Source organism: Ornithorhynchus anatinus, chromosome 17 (genome assembly GCF_004115215.2).
Source record: "Ornithorhynchus anatinus isolate Pmale09 chromosome 17, mOrnAna1.pri.v4, whole genome shotgun sequence".
In the NCBI taxonomy this organism is placed as follows: Eukaryota; Metazoa; Chordata; class Mammalia; order Monotremata; family Ornithorhynchidae; genus Ornithorhynchus; species Ornithorhynchus anatinus.
Window position 1 is genome coordinate 43,293,057 of NC_041744.1, and position 15,526 is coordinate 43,308,582.

A 15,526-nucleotide genomic window follows, 5' to 3' on the forward strand; every position below is an offset into this window, starting at 1 on the left:
TCCGTGAAGAAACTGCTCTGTGATGTTACTGCTCTAGTTACTGCTGCTGATAAAATTTCAAACTCTGCTTTGGTCCTTACCGAAGGATGTCCTGTGATGATGATGATAATGATGGCATTTGTTAAACACTTACTATTGGCCAAGCACTATTCTAAGCACTGGGGTAGATACAGGGTAATCAGGTTGTCCCACGTGGGGCTCACAGTCTTCATCCTCATTTTTGCAGATGAGGTAATAGGCACAGAGAAGTTAAGCGGCTTGCCCGCAGTGACACAGCAGACAAGTGGTGGAGGTGGCATTAGAACCCATGTCCTCTGACTCCCTCTTTCTCCTAAGTCATGCCGCCATGATGATTTGGGATAGAATTCTGAAATCCTCATTAGGGAGAGAATGATTTTCTGATTTAGGGAATTTAACTAAGAGATATACTTGTGATTAAAGAACTCAGATAAATCCAGCAGCTCTGAAGAGAATTGTTATAGGATAATCTGATCCAACATTTTGGGTTATTCTGATGACACTGATGTACTGACATTAATTCTACATATTCCTGCCCAGAGAGAGACCAATCACGATCTGAGATATAACCCAGGTGTGGGGAGGTGATTGAGTTCTGCAGTATCTGCTTTCCTGGTTTTCCTAACAACACTGACTCAAAATGATGTCAGCAGCCAATCCCCATTTCTTCAACTTTCTCTGTATTAGGAATGCTGTGAACCTTCGACTAAGCCGAAACACAGGACCTTGCCTTGTGGATCTGGCCAAAGTCTTGGGCTGTATTTAAAAAAATAAAATGAAATTCATTCATTCAATAATATTTATTGAGCACTTGCTATTTGCAGAGCACTGTACTAAGCACTTGGAATGTACAAATTGGTAACAGAGACAGTCCCTGCCCTTTGACAGGCTTGCAGTCTAATCATCTAACTTGCACGGAGAGTTTACATTAAGAAATTCACATTCAGAATGGTATTTACATTAAGAAATTCACATTCAGAACTGTATAGCATGCGAGACATCAATACAGCTGAGTTTTCTAGTCAAAGCAACTCTCATCACTTTCGAAGTCAACACTCGATGCAAGTGCGACATAAAAGGCCAGTTCAAGACCTCCAGTTCCAACCACACTGTGTGCACGTTCAAAAGCACTATATTTCTGTTGTTTGTGGTTTGCAGTGTCTGGTGCTTTATTTATTTATTTTTTTTGTCCTCTTGCCTCTTTCTCATGCTTTCAGTGAGCTATATTGGTTGGTCACGGTTTTCGGCTGTTATGCACATTGCTTGAGAATTTGTTTTACTGTAGCCTTATAGTTTTCTTCTTTCTTTGCTTTCGCTTTCCCGGCTTCAGTTAGTTACTTGTGTGTGTTGGGTGCCGGGGAGTCCTTCCCGACTCATCGCAACCCCATGGACGTATCCTCTCCGGAACGTCCTTTCTTCTGCTGTAGTCCTTTTAGTACATATATCCTGGAGTTTTCTCGGTCAAAAAATAGGGTTTACCTTTGCCTTTTTCCATATGGTAAAAAATTTGAGCCTCTGCTGTTGTCTTTGATCAACACTGTGATCACTGGATCATCCACCTTAAATTCTTTCCCATGGGGCTGCTGCACGGCATGGGTGAATCAACTTTAGCCGATGTTTCAGCTTAGACCTTTTCACTGTCGGTAACCCTAGCAAGAGAGTCTCTCGCAATAAATTAGCTCCAAGCTTCATCAGTGTACGCAAACTCTCCTAACACACTGATTTGTAGGAGAGCTTAATTAGCTACGTAGCAGCTATTTGGACATTGAACTGAGGGCCATTCTCTTCCCTTGACCCATCAGGTGATGCTGTATTGAGGTGAGAATAGCCTTAATAACTGGGAGGTTAGCTCTGCTCCGAAACTTGACTGTTCATGATCCTGCCTTAATAATAATAATAATGTTGGTGTTTGTTAAGCACTTACTATGTGCTAAGCACTGTTCTAAGTGCTGGGGTAGATACAGGGTCATCAGGTTGTCCCACATGAGGCTCACAGTTAATCCCCATTTTACAAAGGAGGTCACTGAGGCACAGAGAAGTTAAGTGACTTGCCCACATTCACACAGCTGACAAGTGGCAGAGGGGAATTTGAACTCATGACCTCTGACTCCCAAGCCCGGGCTCTTTCCACTGAACCATGCTGCTTCTTCTTGCCTTGCATGTGAAGCTAGGTATGGCCTGTCAGTGACACTAATGGAGCTGTTCAAAGAATCCGATGTGATCCTATCTATGTCTCACAGGACTTATGTATATAGTTCCTTAATTTATCCATTTATTTATTTATGTACAATAACATCTGCAGCATGGCTCAATGGAAAGAGCCCGGACTTGGGAGTCAGAGGCCATGGGTTCTAATGCTGGCTCTGCCGCTTGTCTGCTGTGTGACCTTGGGCAAGTCGATTCACTTCTCTGGGCCTCAGTGACCTCATCTGTAAAAATGGGGATTGAAAAATGCGAGCCCACGTGGGACAATCTACCCTGTAATGTAATGTAATGTTGGTATTTGTTAAGCGCTTACTATGTGCCGAGCACTGTTCTAAGCACTGGGGTAGATACTGGAGAAGCAGCGTGGCTCAGTGGAAAGAGCACGGGCTTTGGAGTCAGGGCTCATGAGTTCGAATCCCAGCTCTGCCACTTGTCGGCTGTGTGACTGTGGGCAAGTCACTTAACTTCTCTGTGCCTCAGTTCCCTCATCTGTAAAATGGGGATTAAGACTGTGAGCTCCACGTGGGACAACCTGATTCCCCTATGTCTACCCCAGCGCTTAGAAGAGTGCTCGGCACATAGTAAGCGCTTAACAAATACCAACATTATTATTACAGGGTAATGAGGTTGTCCCACATGAGTCTCATAGTTAATCCCCATTTTACAGATGAGGGAACTGAAGCACAGAGAAGTGAAGTGACTTGCCCGCAGTCACACGGCTGACAAGTGGCAGAGCCGGGATTCAAACTCATGACCTCTGACTCCCAAGCCCGTGCTCTTTCCACTGAGCCACGCTGCCTCAGTGCTTAGAACAGCGCTCAGCACATAGTAAGCACTTAACAAATACCATTATTATTAACGTCTGTCCCCCCACCCCCAAAACTGTGAGCTCACTGTGGGCAGAGGATAGGTCTGTTTATATTTATTGCACTCTCCAAGGTGCTTATTCGGTACTTTACATCCAGTAAGCACTCAGTAAATACAAATGAATGAATGACTGTCCGTAGGGGGTTCCAGGTCATTTCAGTTTGGTCAGGAGCAGGGTGGCAGAATGGTCTTGTGGAAAAAGCATGAGCCTGAGAGTCAAGAGTCCTGGATTCTAGTCCTGGCCTTACCACCTGCCTGCTGTGTGACCTGGAGCAAATCACTTGACCTCTCTGTAAAATGGGGATGAAATATCTCTTCTAATTCTAGTTAAGATTTTGAGCCTCTATGGGGAACAGGGATACTGTCTGTTCTGATTATATTGTTTCTGTCCCAGAACTAAGTACAGTGCTTGACACAGAGTAAGTGCTAAATTCCACTACTACTCTATTGTATTAGGAGAGATCCAGCCTCCAACCTCCATCTTCCATATCTTGGTATATTGAAATCGAGAGGCAAATGGACATTTGGGGATTTGAGGAGCACAGGCTTGAGAGTCCAATAGCGCCTCTTCCACTCGTCCGCTGTGTAACCTCAGGCAAGTCACTTCACTTTTCTGTGCCTCGGTTACCACATCTGTAAAATGGGGATTGAGACTGTGAGCCCCACGTGGGACAACCTGATCACCTTGTATCTATCCCAGCCCTTAGAATAGTGCTTGGCCCATAGTAAGCCTTCAACAAATACCCTCATTAGTATTAACTATTCTTCCACCTCCTTAAATTGTGAGCCGCTTTTGCAACAGGGACAGTATCTGCCCTGATTGTCTTGTATCTCCCTTCCACCCCAGTGCTTAGTACAGTACATTGAACCCCATAAGCACTTAGCAGATACAAGAATCATTATTATTGTGTAAGCCAAGGACTGATCTTGAGAATGTGACATGTACGTATAATGAAAGTTAGACCATTCAGAGAGGTCATATTCTAACAAAACTATATTAAAAGTACCAGGACTAGCTGAGGGATCCAGTGGATGTCTGGTCCTCACCACGGAGTCTGCTAATGAAGCTAAAGTAGCGGGTCAAAAGGGAGAGATTCAGGGCACAATACTGGGGACACAAGGAAGTGAACTGTACATCAATGGGCAAGAAGTGGAATGTGGGTAAGAGGCATAATGCAAAATGATAGATTGACTATTGAAAGATATCAGTGGTGGTTGTTCTAACCGCATTCTTCAGTGATGCTGGAGTGGATGAATAAAATTTATTTTAACTGAACCAGGCTGACGTATTCCTTTTGCATTTTTAGAGTCACTGTACCAGTCGGACAATGCCACCCAAAGAAATATTGATGATGATCCCTATTCAAATTCTCACATTCTAGGGTGGGAGATAAATACAGACAAAGTTATAGGTGACTTAGTAAATATTATCTATCAGCCAACCACGACTGTCCCCATCTATAAAGACATTCTGGAATCATGTCTCTTCTGGGACGAGATTTTCATGTTACTGGCAAAGTGGATTTTGCCATTCTTTGATTTATTTTTCTTCTTCTGGGGTCTTCTCCCTATCTACTACTTCAGTATTCCTGCTCCAAATATGGGACAGCCTGATTACCTTGTCTCTATCCCAGGGCTTAGTAGAGTGCCTGGCACATTGTAAGTGCTTAACAAATACTGTAATTATTATAATTGGTAGTAGTAGTAAAATTCACCCTTACATCTCTGATTTTATACTGCAACCCAGCCCACAAGCGTCATTCCTCTATCATCAACTTACTCACTCTATCTCGATCTCATCCCACCTTCTACCTTGGACCAGCAATTCCCTTCCCCTTCATAGTCAACAGATGATCACTCTTTCCATCTGCAAAGCCTTACTAATAGTATATCTCCAAGAGATCTTCCATAACTAAGCCCTCATTTCTTTTTCTCCACCTCCCTTCTGTTCCACCCTTGCAGAGATTTGCACCCTTTACACACTTGGCCCTCAGTCCCCCAGCATTCGAGAACATATTTGGAATTTCTTTTCTTATATTAATGTCCGTCTCCCTGTTTATGCATTCAATAGTATTTACTGAGCATTTACTATGTGCAAAGCACTGTACTACATGCTTGGAATGTACAATTCAGCAACAGATAGAGACAATCCCTGCCCAATAATGAGCCCACAGTCTAAATGGGTGAGAAAGACAGCAAAGCAAAACAGAACCAAACAAAACAAGACTGTAAACTCCTTGTGGGCTGGGAAGATATCTACCAAATCTGTTATATTGTACTTTCCTAAATACTTAGCATGGCACAGTGGATAGAGCACAGACCTGGGAGTCAGTAAATCATGGGTTCTAATACCAGCTCTGCCACATGTCTGCTGTGACCTTAGTCAAGTCACTTCACTTATCTGTGCCTCAGTTACCTCACCTGGAAAATGGGGAGACTGTGAGCCCCATGTAGGGCAGGAATTTGCTTGTATCCACCCCAGTGCTTAGTACAGGGCCTGGCACATAGACCTTAAGAAATGACATTATTATCATTATTAGAGTGCTCTGCACAAAGTAAATGTTGAATACATTTGATTGATTTACCAACATTCCCTCAGTCCCTGTAGTATGTTAAGGTAGCTCATTACTCTATTAATGGATTTGTTCGACATAGGCCCTGTCTGTTTCTGAGACTACCTCTTCCAACGGGATTCTGATCTCTGTGGAGCTTTGATTCAAAGAGATCTGCCGCCTTCCCAATTTGCCAAGCTCATAAGGCTGAAAACTGTTTAAAAGGCCAAAAGTGTCCTGGGCCACTTGGCTTTTTCTGAGTGACTTGTTTGATAAGGTTGTATTCAGTCCCGGATTAGAAACAAGATAATCAGGTCAGATATGAGGCTCACAGTCTAAAATGGAGGCCGCACAGGTATTTAGGCTCTATTTAGAGCTGATATAAATTAGACACCAAAAAGTCAAGTGACTTGCCTAAGATCACAAGGGAGGCAAGTGCAGAGACAGGATTGGACTCCAGGTCTCTTGAGTTCAGGGCCATACTCTTTCCCTTACGCCACCCTGCTTCAGAAGCAGGAGACGAAGAAGTTCAGATGCCTCACTAAACCTGAGATAGTTTTTCAGTCCATCAGCGTTTTCTCTGGGGGAGCTGCTATCTCTGAACCAAATCAAAAATAAATTGTGTAAACAAATGGATTTCCCACTGTGGCATTATCATCCACTTGATCATTTGAACAGTTGATTCAAAACCTCTCCTCCTGTGCCTTAATCCCTCGCAGTGAAAAAGATTTATTCAAGAGGTAATTGTGGTTTGGCAGTAATTATAAGAATGATTGTGGCAGACTTCAAACATTTGCAAAAAAAATAAAAGGAGTGCATTAATGAAATTTCATGACAGGTTACAATTTTAGGGGTAATTTTTCCACTCTGAAACTAATGGGGAAATTCTAGGCAGCCTAAAGTGAGTTGGAACCCAAAGAACTGCCTTTTCAATCTACAGTTTCCAGTTAGAGTTTATCACATAAATTAGATCATGCAAGTCTGCTAAATGTTTTTGTGCCCTATTAGATATCAGATATTATTTATTAGACACAGTATTATTAGATTTTTATTGATATACTTGATTAGATATTATTTACATATCCCATTTATATGGATGACCTTGGACAAGTTACTCCATTTCTATGTGCCTCAGTTACTCCATCTGTGTAATAGGAATTAAACCCTACTCCTTCCTACTTAGATTGTAAACCCCACATGGGATTGGGACTGTGTTCAACCTGATTAAATTGTATCTACCCCAGTGTTTAAAACAGAGCTTGGCACATTGTCTGTCAGTCATATTTACTGGGCACTTACTGTATGCAGAGGAGAGTACAGTATAACATTATAACAGATAGATTCCCTGTCCACAACAAGCTTTCAGTCTAGAGGGGGAGACAGACATTAATAGAAATAAATTCCAGATACGCACATTAATTACGCCAGGTGAGTGCTCAACAAATGTACTACTGCCAAAAACAATAATAGTGATAATGTTAAGATTTTGGCTGATTCTTTTCAGAGAAGCTAAAATATATGTGAAATTTCTGGCCAGCTGGGATTCGGCATCTGGGCCTGAATGGCAAACCCTTCAGCTTTTCTTTCAGACCCAGGGAAAAAGAGAGTAAGAAGGGAGCACCTAGTCAGAGTCACACAAATTCCTTCAGAGGGAAAGTTTTTCTCTGAGTCCTGATGAGAGCTGCAGTTCAGGGCTGCCGTGAACCCTGACCGTTCAAGCAGGTTTTAGCCGCATCCATCACCGTGGCTGTTTGAAACAGAGACTTCAGGGAGGGTCTGTGCCTTTCCATTGTCTCTTCAAAGTGACCATTTCATTGCCAGTTTTAATTTTCTTATGGTTTCCTCTTCCTCGATTCCAAAACTGTTGATGAGTCCCTTTGCAATTTCAGGGAGATGGATGTGGGAGATGTGGGAAATCATTTTTGATTCCATTTAGGCAAGTTAAGGACACCCAGTAACTCTCAAAGTGTAGAGCCAAAATGCTAATCCTAAACTCGTGTGGGATATTCAGCAAGCTTCTCTGTTCAACCTGCATCATGGGAACTTATATTTTAAAAAGTAACCTTAGCATAATAAAGCTTCGCACTCTCACATCAGAGGATCTATGGTATTTATTGATTATTTATGTGCTGAGCACTGTACTAAGCACTTGGGAGAGTACAATACAACAGAATTAGCAGACATGGTCCCTGTTCATAATGAGTTTACAGTCTAAATTCAGTCTACACATTCATATCTGATATTTCCCAGGGCATAGAAAGTTTAGAGTACTCTGCAAACAGTAAGTGCTCAATAAATAACACTGATTGATTGATTGGTTGACCTTCTCCCTTTTCCTCTATCTCCACACAATGAGATTATGGGAAATTGAGAGGCAGTGTGGCCTAGTGGAAAAGTCTTGGGCCTGGAACTCAGAGGACCTGGATTCTAATCCTGGCTCTGCAATTTGCTTGCTGTAAGTCACTTCACTTCTTCTTGGTGAAGTCAGTTCCCTCAGCTGTAAAATGGGGATTCAATACTTGTTCTCCTCCCTACTTAGTCTGTGAGTCCCGTGGAACAGGGATGCTGTCCAAACTGATTATCTTGTATTTACCCCTGAGCTTAGATTGGTACTTGACACACTGAAAGTGCTTAACGAATGCCATAATTATTAATGCTACCAGTGCAAGAAATAGTTCTCTTGAGTTTTCTGTTGAATTGAAATGACCCCATCTACTGTAATTCAGCACAAAAATCCAATTCAAACTCAACTATGTTCCTTGTCAGTGCTGTCTTTCCTCACTGCTCCAGTCCAGTGGCCTTATCTTTGTCCCAAGACGTTTGTCGGTGTTCTGATCAGGGCATTTTCAGTTTTCCCCCAACCATAGTTTCTGGGGCTGAAGTTTGCACATCAAGCTCAACCTGAGGCTGAGCTGTTAATTCTGCTGCTGCTCCATCAGTGGAAAAGTTTTCTGAGCAGTGGGTGGATGAATTAACCGCAACATTGACACCATTAGAGGCGATGGTCAGAGTTGAAATGTCAGCATTCAAAACATGACAGTGGCCCACAAGTGGCATTTCTATAAATACATATGCATGATCCACTGGACTCCAGACATCACTGATGGAATATCACAGCCATGAAATGAAATCTGCTTGGTACAGAATAAGGAGGAAAGGAGCTTTGGGAGTCCATCATTAAGGAGAACAAAGCTTCATGGGAGGGTAGGAGAAGTGGATGGGAGACGGATTCAGGAGACAGTGTTTCTTAGACAAATTATTTCATTATCAATTAAATTTTAAGCTCCTTTTATGCAGGGACTGGATCATCTAACTCTATAGTACTTGATGCCCAATACAGTTCTTTGCCCCTGTAAGCAGATAATAAATACCAAAGCTTCAGATCAAGTAACAAAATGCAGGACTATGGCACAAAAACTGAAACCTCTCTCTTAATACTCTTCCTCTCTCTCTTACTGCCTCTGTCTCTATTTCTATCTCATTCTCTTTCTTTCTCACTCTTTCTTTCACAAATGAACACAGTGGAGGAAAGAACTCACCCACATTCCTTACTGAAACCAGTTTACATGCCAAAAGAAATTTGGTGGCTGTTCCTTTTGCTTTCCATTTGAATCTGATGCTTGGGGCTCTCTGCCTACCGAATTCTGAACTCTCTCCTCTCTCTCCTACTGCACCCCTCTGAAGAGATGAGTGATCGGTAGTGGTCGACACAGTTTTGTGCAAGCGTGTCTTTTCACTGGTTGTAAAACATTCTCAAGGGGCTCTAGAGTAAAATTAAAGCAGTTTATAAACTTCCAATACTTTTTGAAATAGCATTTGCTCAGCTCTCACTTTGAGTCAAGCACTGTTCTAAGCACTGAGGCCAATATAAATCAATTAGGTGGGACACAGGCAGTCTGAGGAGGGAAAACAGATTTTCCATCCCCATTTATAGAGGAGGAAGCTGAACCACTGAAAATTTAAGTGATTTGTCCCAAGACACGCTGCAGGCAATTGGAGGAGTCAGGATTAGAACCCAAGTCCTCTGACTCGTGAGCACATGCTGTTTCCACTAGGCCACATGCTTTCTTGAAAAAAAAAGCAACAAACTTCAATTTGAAACTCACTGCAGGGAAAAACAGTTACATCAATAAAGAGAAATTTAAAATTTGGCTCAGGATGTCCTTCAGAGCCAGGTTGATGACATTATTTTCTTGGACAAATGAGTCATTTGGGAATGAACAACTTCTTGCTTGTTTTCCCTTTTTCTCTTAGTGACTGTCCAAAGTAGATGCTGTGGAGAAGGAGGGGGGGGGGGTTTCACCATCTATACTGAAGGAACTGGAATTCTGGAGGCCCTAAACTGAGTATATACTGAGCATGTTTTTCCCTGGCCACAGAAGCCTTGGCTAATAGGGTAAGTTCTGTGTTAGGCTGAGCAGGTTACCAGGATAGTATAAGTTCCTGAATATCGGGATATTTTTCCAAAGCTGCCTGACCAAACTATAATATCCTGAACTGTTCAGACTAACTACGGGCAACAGGTATGTTGGAAACAGAACCAAGTCATGTGATGTTTTAAAGCGATCAGTTTCTCACTGAGCTATTTATCACGTTAGAGTAGGAAAAGGTTGAATATGCAATGTGTGATGGAAATCGTAGCCTCCAGAATGTCATTTACATGATTTCACCTCCTTTCCAGTGCCTGTGTCCCTGTGACCAATAACACTGATGAAGTGCTCGCTAACAGCAAGAAGCAAGAAAGCAGGATTGTCAAGGAGTAACATGTCTTAGTGGAAAGAGCATAGTTATAGGAGTCAGAGAACCTGGAGTGGAATCCCGGCTCTGCTGATTCCACTCACCTTCTCTGTGCCTTAATTCTCCTCTAAGTAGAAAACTATTTAGACTGAGAGCCCCATATCCAACCTATTTAACTTATTTCTATCCCAGTGCTGAGAAAGGTGTTTGACTCAGTAAGGGCTCAACCAATACCTAAAAAAAAAAGGAAGCAACTACTTGGTTGTATGTCTCTGTGGGTAGTACATCATCATATAAGGAATCCAAGAACTTTGAAATAGGGCTTGGTTATATAGGTGTGGTTTAAAAAATTCAGGCTTTCAGTAAGAACTTCCTGTATAACTTGTCTGTGAGAGAGTTCACTCACTGTTCTTTCATCTATTGTTCCAGCTCATAAGACACACGTTAGGCTTTTTTTACCTCTCCTCTCTTTTCCTCTCTTCTCCTCTTTTCTCCCTTCTCCTCCATCTCCCCTTTTCTGCCCCTTCTTTCCTTTCCCCTTCCTTTGCTTATCTTCACATCTCCTCTCTCTTGCTTTTTTCCTTCTCCTCCTCACCCCACATTTCCTCTTTCCCCTCTGTCTTACCTCCCATCTACTAAACTCCACTCATCTCCTCTTCTCCCTATATTCAGCTTGATTTGGGGACAGAACTGTGTCCTGAAGTACCTGTGAGGTAATCCTCCACAAACACCATGTGAAACTCAACCTCTATCCAGTGATCTCCAGATACAGGTATGGTCTCGACGTGCAGGGGAATGTAGGATTGCTGGCAAGATGATCATCCTATGCTCTTTAATTTAGTAAATGGGAGGGGAGTGGTGACATTTGGATGTAAAATACTAATTTGCTCTGGAAAATGTTTTATCACAGAAAGAAATGTGTGTGTAAATAAAGTATGTTTTACAAAATAGTAACTGACATAGGAAAGTTGAATCTTTCTTTTCCTTAGACTAGTAGATGAGATGGGAAATCTAGAAAGAGATTAGACATTTGTTAGAACATTTAAAACCAATGCATTCTTTCTTTTTGGCCTCCATAGAAACAAATATTACTTTTACTAGGTAAAGTGACATCCAATCCATCAAGGAAGTTAAACCCTCCACTCGTAGAAAATGGGGAAATCAGCAAGCTCTTTGTCACAGCAGTGTTACTTGATGAAGGGATGTCAGCACCGAGTGACAGCATCAACAGGAAATGGTGCCTTCTCATAGTCGCTAGCTAACTGGCATCCATCAAGACAGTGGATATAGCAAACCAAACAGTCGATAGATGTTTTAATGGAGGCAAAGAGACGGCAACAGGACTGGATGGATGAAAACATTCAGAGATTTAAAAATGAGTTGCAAGAAAAAAAACAAAAAGAAATACATCTGTTACTGTCAAACCCCAACCTCTGCAGGCAACATTTACCTCCCACCACCACCCTCACCTGCCTTTCACAGAATGTCCATACAGCAATTCAGGTTTTATTATGAATAGTAGTGAGGACATGGTGCCTAGAGACAGTCGGCTCTTCTCCCAACTTAGTTGGAATAATATTTCTCCTGGACCAACCATCCTTGTCCAGGAGCATTAATATTTAGCTAGTTTCCGAGATTGACCACCATGATCCCAAAGCAGACAGCCAGAAAATGGCCCATCATGGAATTCCAGTTGGTAGCCTGACCTTCATTGGGCTTCCCTTTGTATCTCACTCCAGCTGATTCATTTCAAGATTTCCCAAGCTGTCAATTCCATTTCTTCCCAGTCAAGGACTTCTCAGGATGGCCTCTTCTTAGTTCACAAGCTAAGCCTCATGCCATTCCTGCTTACAGTCTCAGCAGGAAGGTCTGACAGGACCTCAGGTCTTCATGATCAGAATGAAGCAGATGGCCGCAGAAACCTGTGAGAGGACAGACAGATCCAGCTAAGAAACCTGCACGAGCAGTGATGAGATGCCAGAGATGGAGAGATTCAGGGATATGTTGAACAGTACCAAATGAAGGACTTTTATTCAACACTACAAAGCTCTGTAGACCCAGTTGCATCAGTCCCACCTTGTTGAAGAGTGTGGCCAGCTCCTTGTGGGCAGGGAATGTCACTGTTTATTGTTGAATTGCACTTTTTCAAGTGCTTAGTATGGTATTCTGAAAGCTCTAAGTGCTCAATAAATAAGATTGAATGAATGACTGAACCATCCTCATCGTGGACAAAGGGGGACATCTCACTGATGGGAAGAACACTTTGATGAACTCCTAACCATGTCTTCTACCATTGAAGAGAAGGACCTTGGAACCATCAGTCAGAATATCACAACATGACCTGAGCCCCAGTCCCTGAGCAAGGACTGTTGGTCGCACACTGGACTTTTCAGCCACACGTATACAGATACGACAAGGTCTATATCACAGGTCAGGTTATGAAAAATTGAGAAGCAGCTGGATCTGCTCGCATTTCTGCAGAAATCAAAAAGCAAGGAAAGACCAAATCCTCATCTACTAATCTGCTGTGCAACTTTGGCAAGCCACTTAACTTATCTTTGCTTCAGTCTCCACCTCTGTCAAATGGGAGTCTCCTGGTGGTACAGGAACTGTTTCTCATATGATCATTTGTATCTACCTGTGAACCTAGTCTAGTTCTTGGAAAATACGATTATTATTTTATCATTATATTTCTTATCATATAAATGAGTTTTTCTTCTATATATGAATCCCTGAGGAAAAGTCACAGCTTTCAGAAAAAGCTGTAACATATTCAAGAAGAAAGAAGAGAGACTAGTGGAAAAATGTGCCATCTCATAAGGGGGTATGTACTTAAATGTTAATTATGCATTAACAGATTGATATGGAGAATATTCCTGCTTTCCGTTGCCTTCAAGATTCTAACCAGAGTTAATTTCTGATTAAGTTCCTGAAGAATGTAATCAATTATGTGCTCTATAGCTGAATCATAATATGGCTTCAGACCAAATCAGTAAGTGATATTTGAGTGCATATTGGTTGCAGAGCACTTGGACGAAGCCGTTGATGTGAGAGGGCAGAAATAGTCTTGGCAGCACGGATGAATCAGGAAAAAGTGAGGGAACAAGCTAAAGAGCTTTACACTGTGTTTTAGAAGCGTGTGGCTTAGTGGAAAGAGTATGGACTTGGAAGTCAGTGGCCTTGGGTTCTAATCCTGCCTCGGCCACTTGTCAGCTGTGTGATTTCGGGCCAGTCACTTAACCTCTCTGTGCCTCACCTCATCTGTAAAATGAGGATTGAGACTGTGAGCCCCGCGTGGGACAACCTTATTACCTTGTATCTACCACAGCATTTAGAACAATGCTTGGCACATAGTAAGCACTTAACAAATGCCATCATCATTATTTTGTATTGGTCTTACAAGAGCCTTGGAAACCAGTAACAGACCATGTTTCTGGAAATCGCTGAGCAAATTTGCCAGAGTTCTTGAGAAATTTGCTAAAATACTTAGGGTACTCTGTTCATGTCAGAGTTAATATGAGTCATTAACCCATCACAAGGTTTGGTCCTCTTCAGTATATTCTATGCTGCCATGCTGGATAATGCAACGAGAAATCTGCAAGGTAGTAACAGAATGCGTTTCTGATACATGGGAAAACTTCAAGTTCAACAGGTCTTTGCCACCATCAGAGGTCTGTGAAATGGCTATTTAATAGCTCTTGTGAGTGTATCAGAGAAGTAGTGTGGCTTAGTGGAAAAAGCACAGGCTTGGGAGTCAGAGGATGTGGGATCTAATTCCGGCTACACCACCTGTCTGCTCTGTGACCTTGGGCAAGTCACAACTTCTCTGTGCCTCACTTCCTTCAATTGTAAAATGGGGATTGACTGTGAGCCCCATGTGGGACAACCTGATTGCCTTGTATCTACCCCAGAACTTAGAACAGTATTTGGCACATGACAAATGCTTAGGAAATACCTTCATAATCATCATTACTGTTTTCGAGACATTCACAAAATGATATACATGGAATCACAGATGGCTTTGTAAATATAGTGTTGGAACTCAGTAAATCTGGGAAAAAAACACCCAAAAAACAAAACAACAAACCAAACAACAAAAAGCATAATATGTACCTCTGTACATCCAGAAGATTATACATGGAATTAAAGTTTATATCAACAACACAGAACTTGAAGCAGTCACCAAATTCTCCTACTTAGGCAGCAGGCTATCCACTTTATTCATTCATTCAATAGTATTTATTGAGCGCTTACTATGTGCAGAGCACTGTACTAAGCGCTTGGAATGTACAAATCGGTAACAGACAGAGACAGTCCCTGCCCTTTATGTGCTGATAAAAAGAACAAAAAAGATCAGGGTGCAATTTGGGCAATTGCAAACAGAGAGAACTGACAGTGGGGTACAAAGCTCCATGCCAGGTGGGGAGTCTCCTCAGTTGATGTAGTGTTCAACTTTCTTTATCACTGTGAGACCTGGACCTGCTATAGCAAACCTCTGGAGACCCTAGAATAGATCTATCAGAGGCGCATACTAGCGATCCTCATCATCAAATGGCAGGGCAAGATTATCAGCGGCTGCATCCAAAAATGAAGTCAGAACAACACCATCAAAGATGGTCAGAGCAACACAACTTCATAAGGTGACACTTGTGAGGAGAATGGAGAGGACAAGATCCCCAACCAGCTGCTCTATGAAGAGCTGGAAGAGGGAATGTGGAACCCAGGAAAGCAGCACAAATGCTTCAAAGACGTGGTGAAGCTCAATCTCCTAGAATTGACATACCAGTAGATTCTTGGGGGTCAGGTGCTGAAGGGGAACAAGACTGGAGAGAGGCAATCAGGTGAGGTGTTATCTCCGAGAGCAAATATTTTGTGAAAACCGGGATGTACAGAGGCAGAGTTGAAAACAAAGACAAGAACAGAGTGGGACAAATCCACTACCACAACAAGAATTGTGTAAATCAAAGGACAAGAAGGTAAGAATTCTAGGATAGTGCTTGTCTCTGTGGGTGGAATGCAAACATACTCTCTGATCATGGTTTTCCAGATGCAAATACAGTATTGTCTCTAACTACAACACATAACATTTTACCTATATCATTAATGAAGAGGATATATGAGAGTTTTGGAAATCCAATGCAAACAAC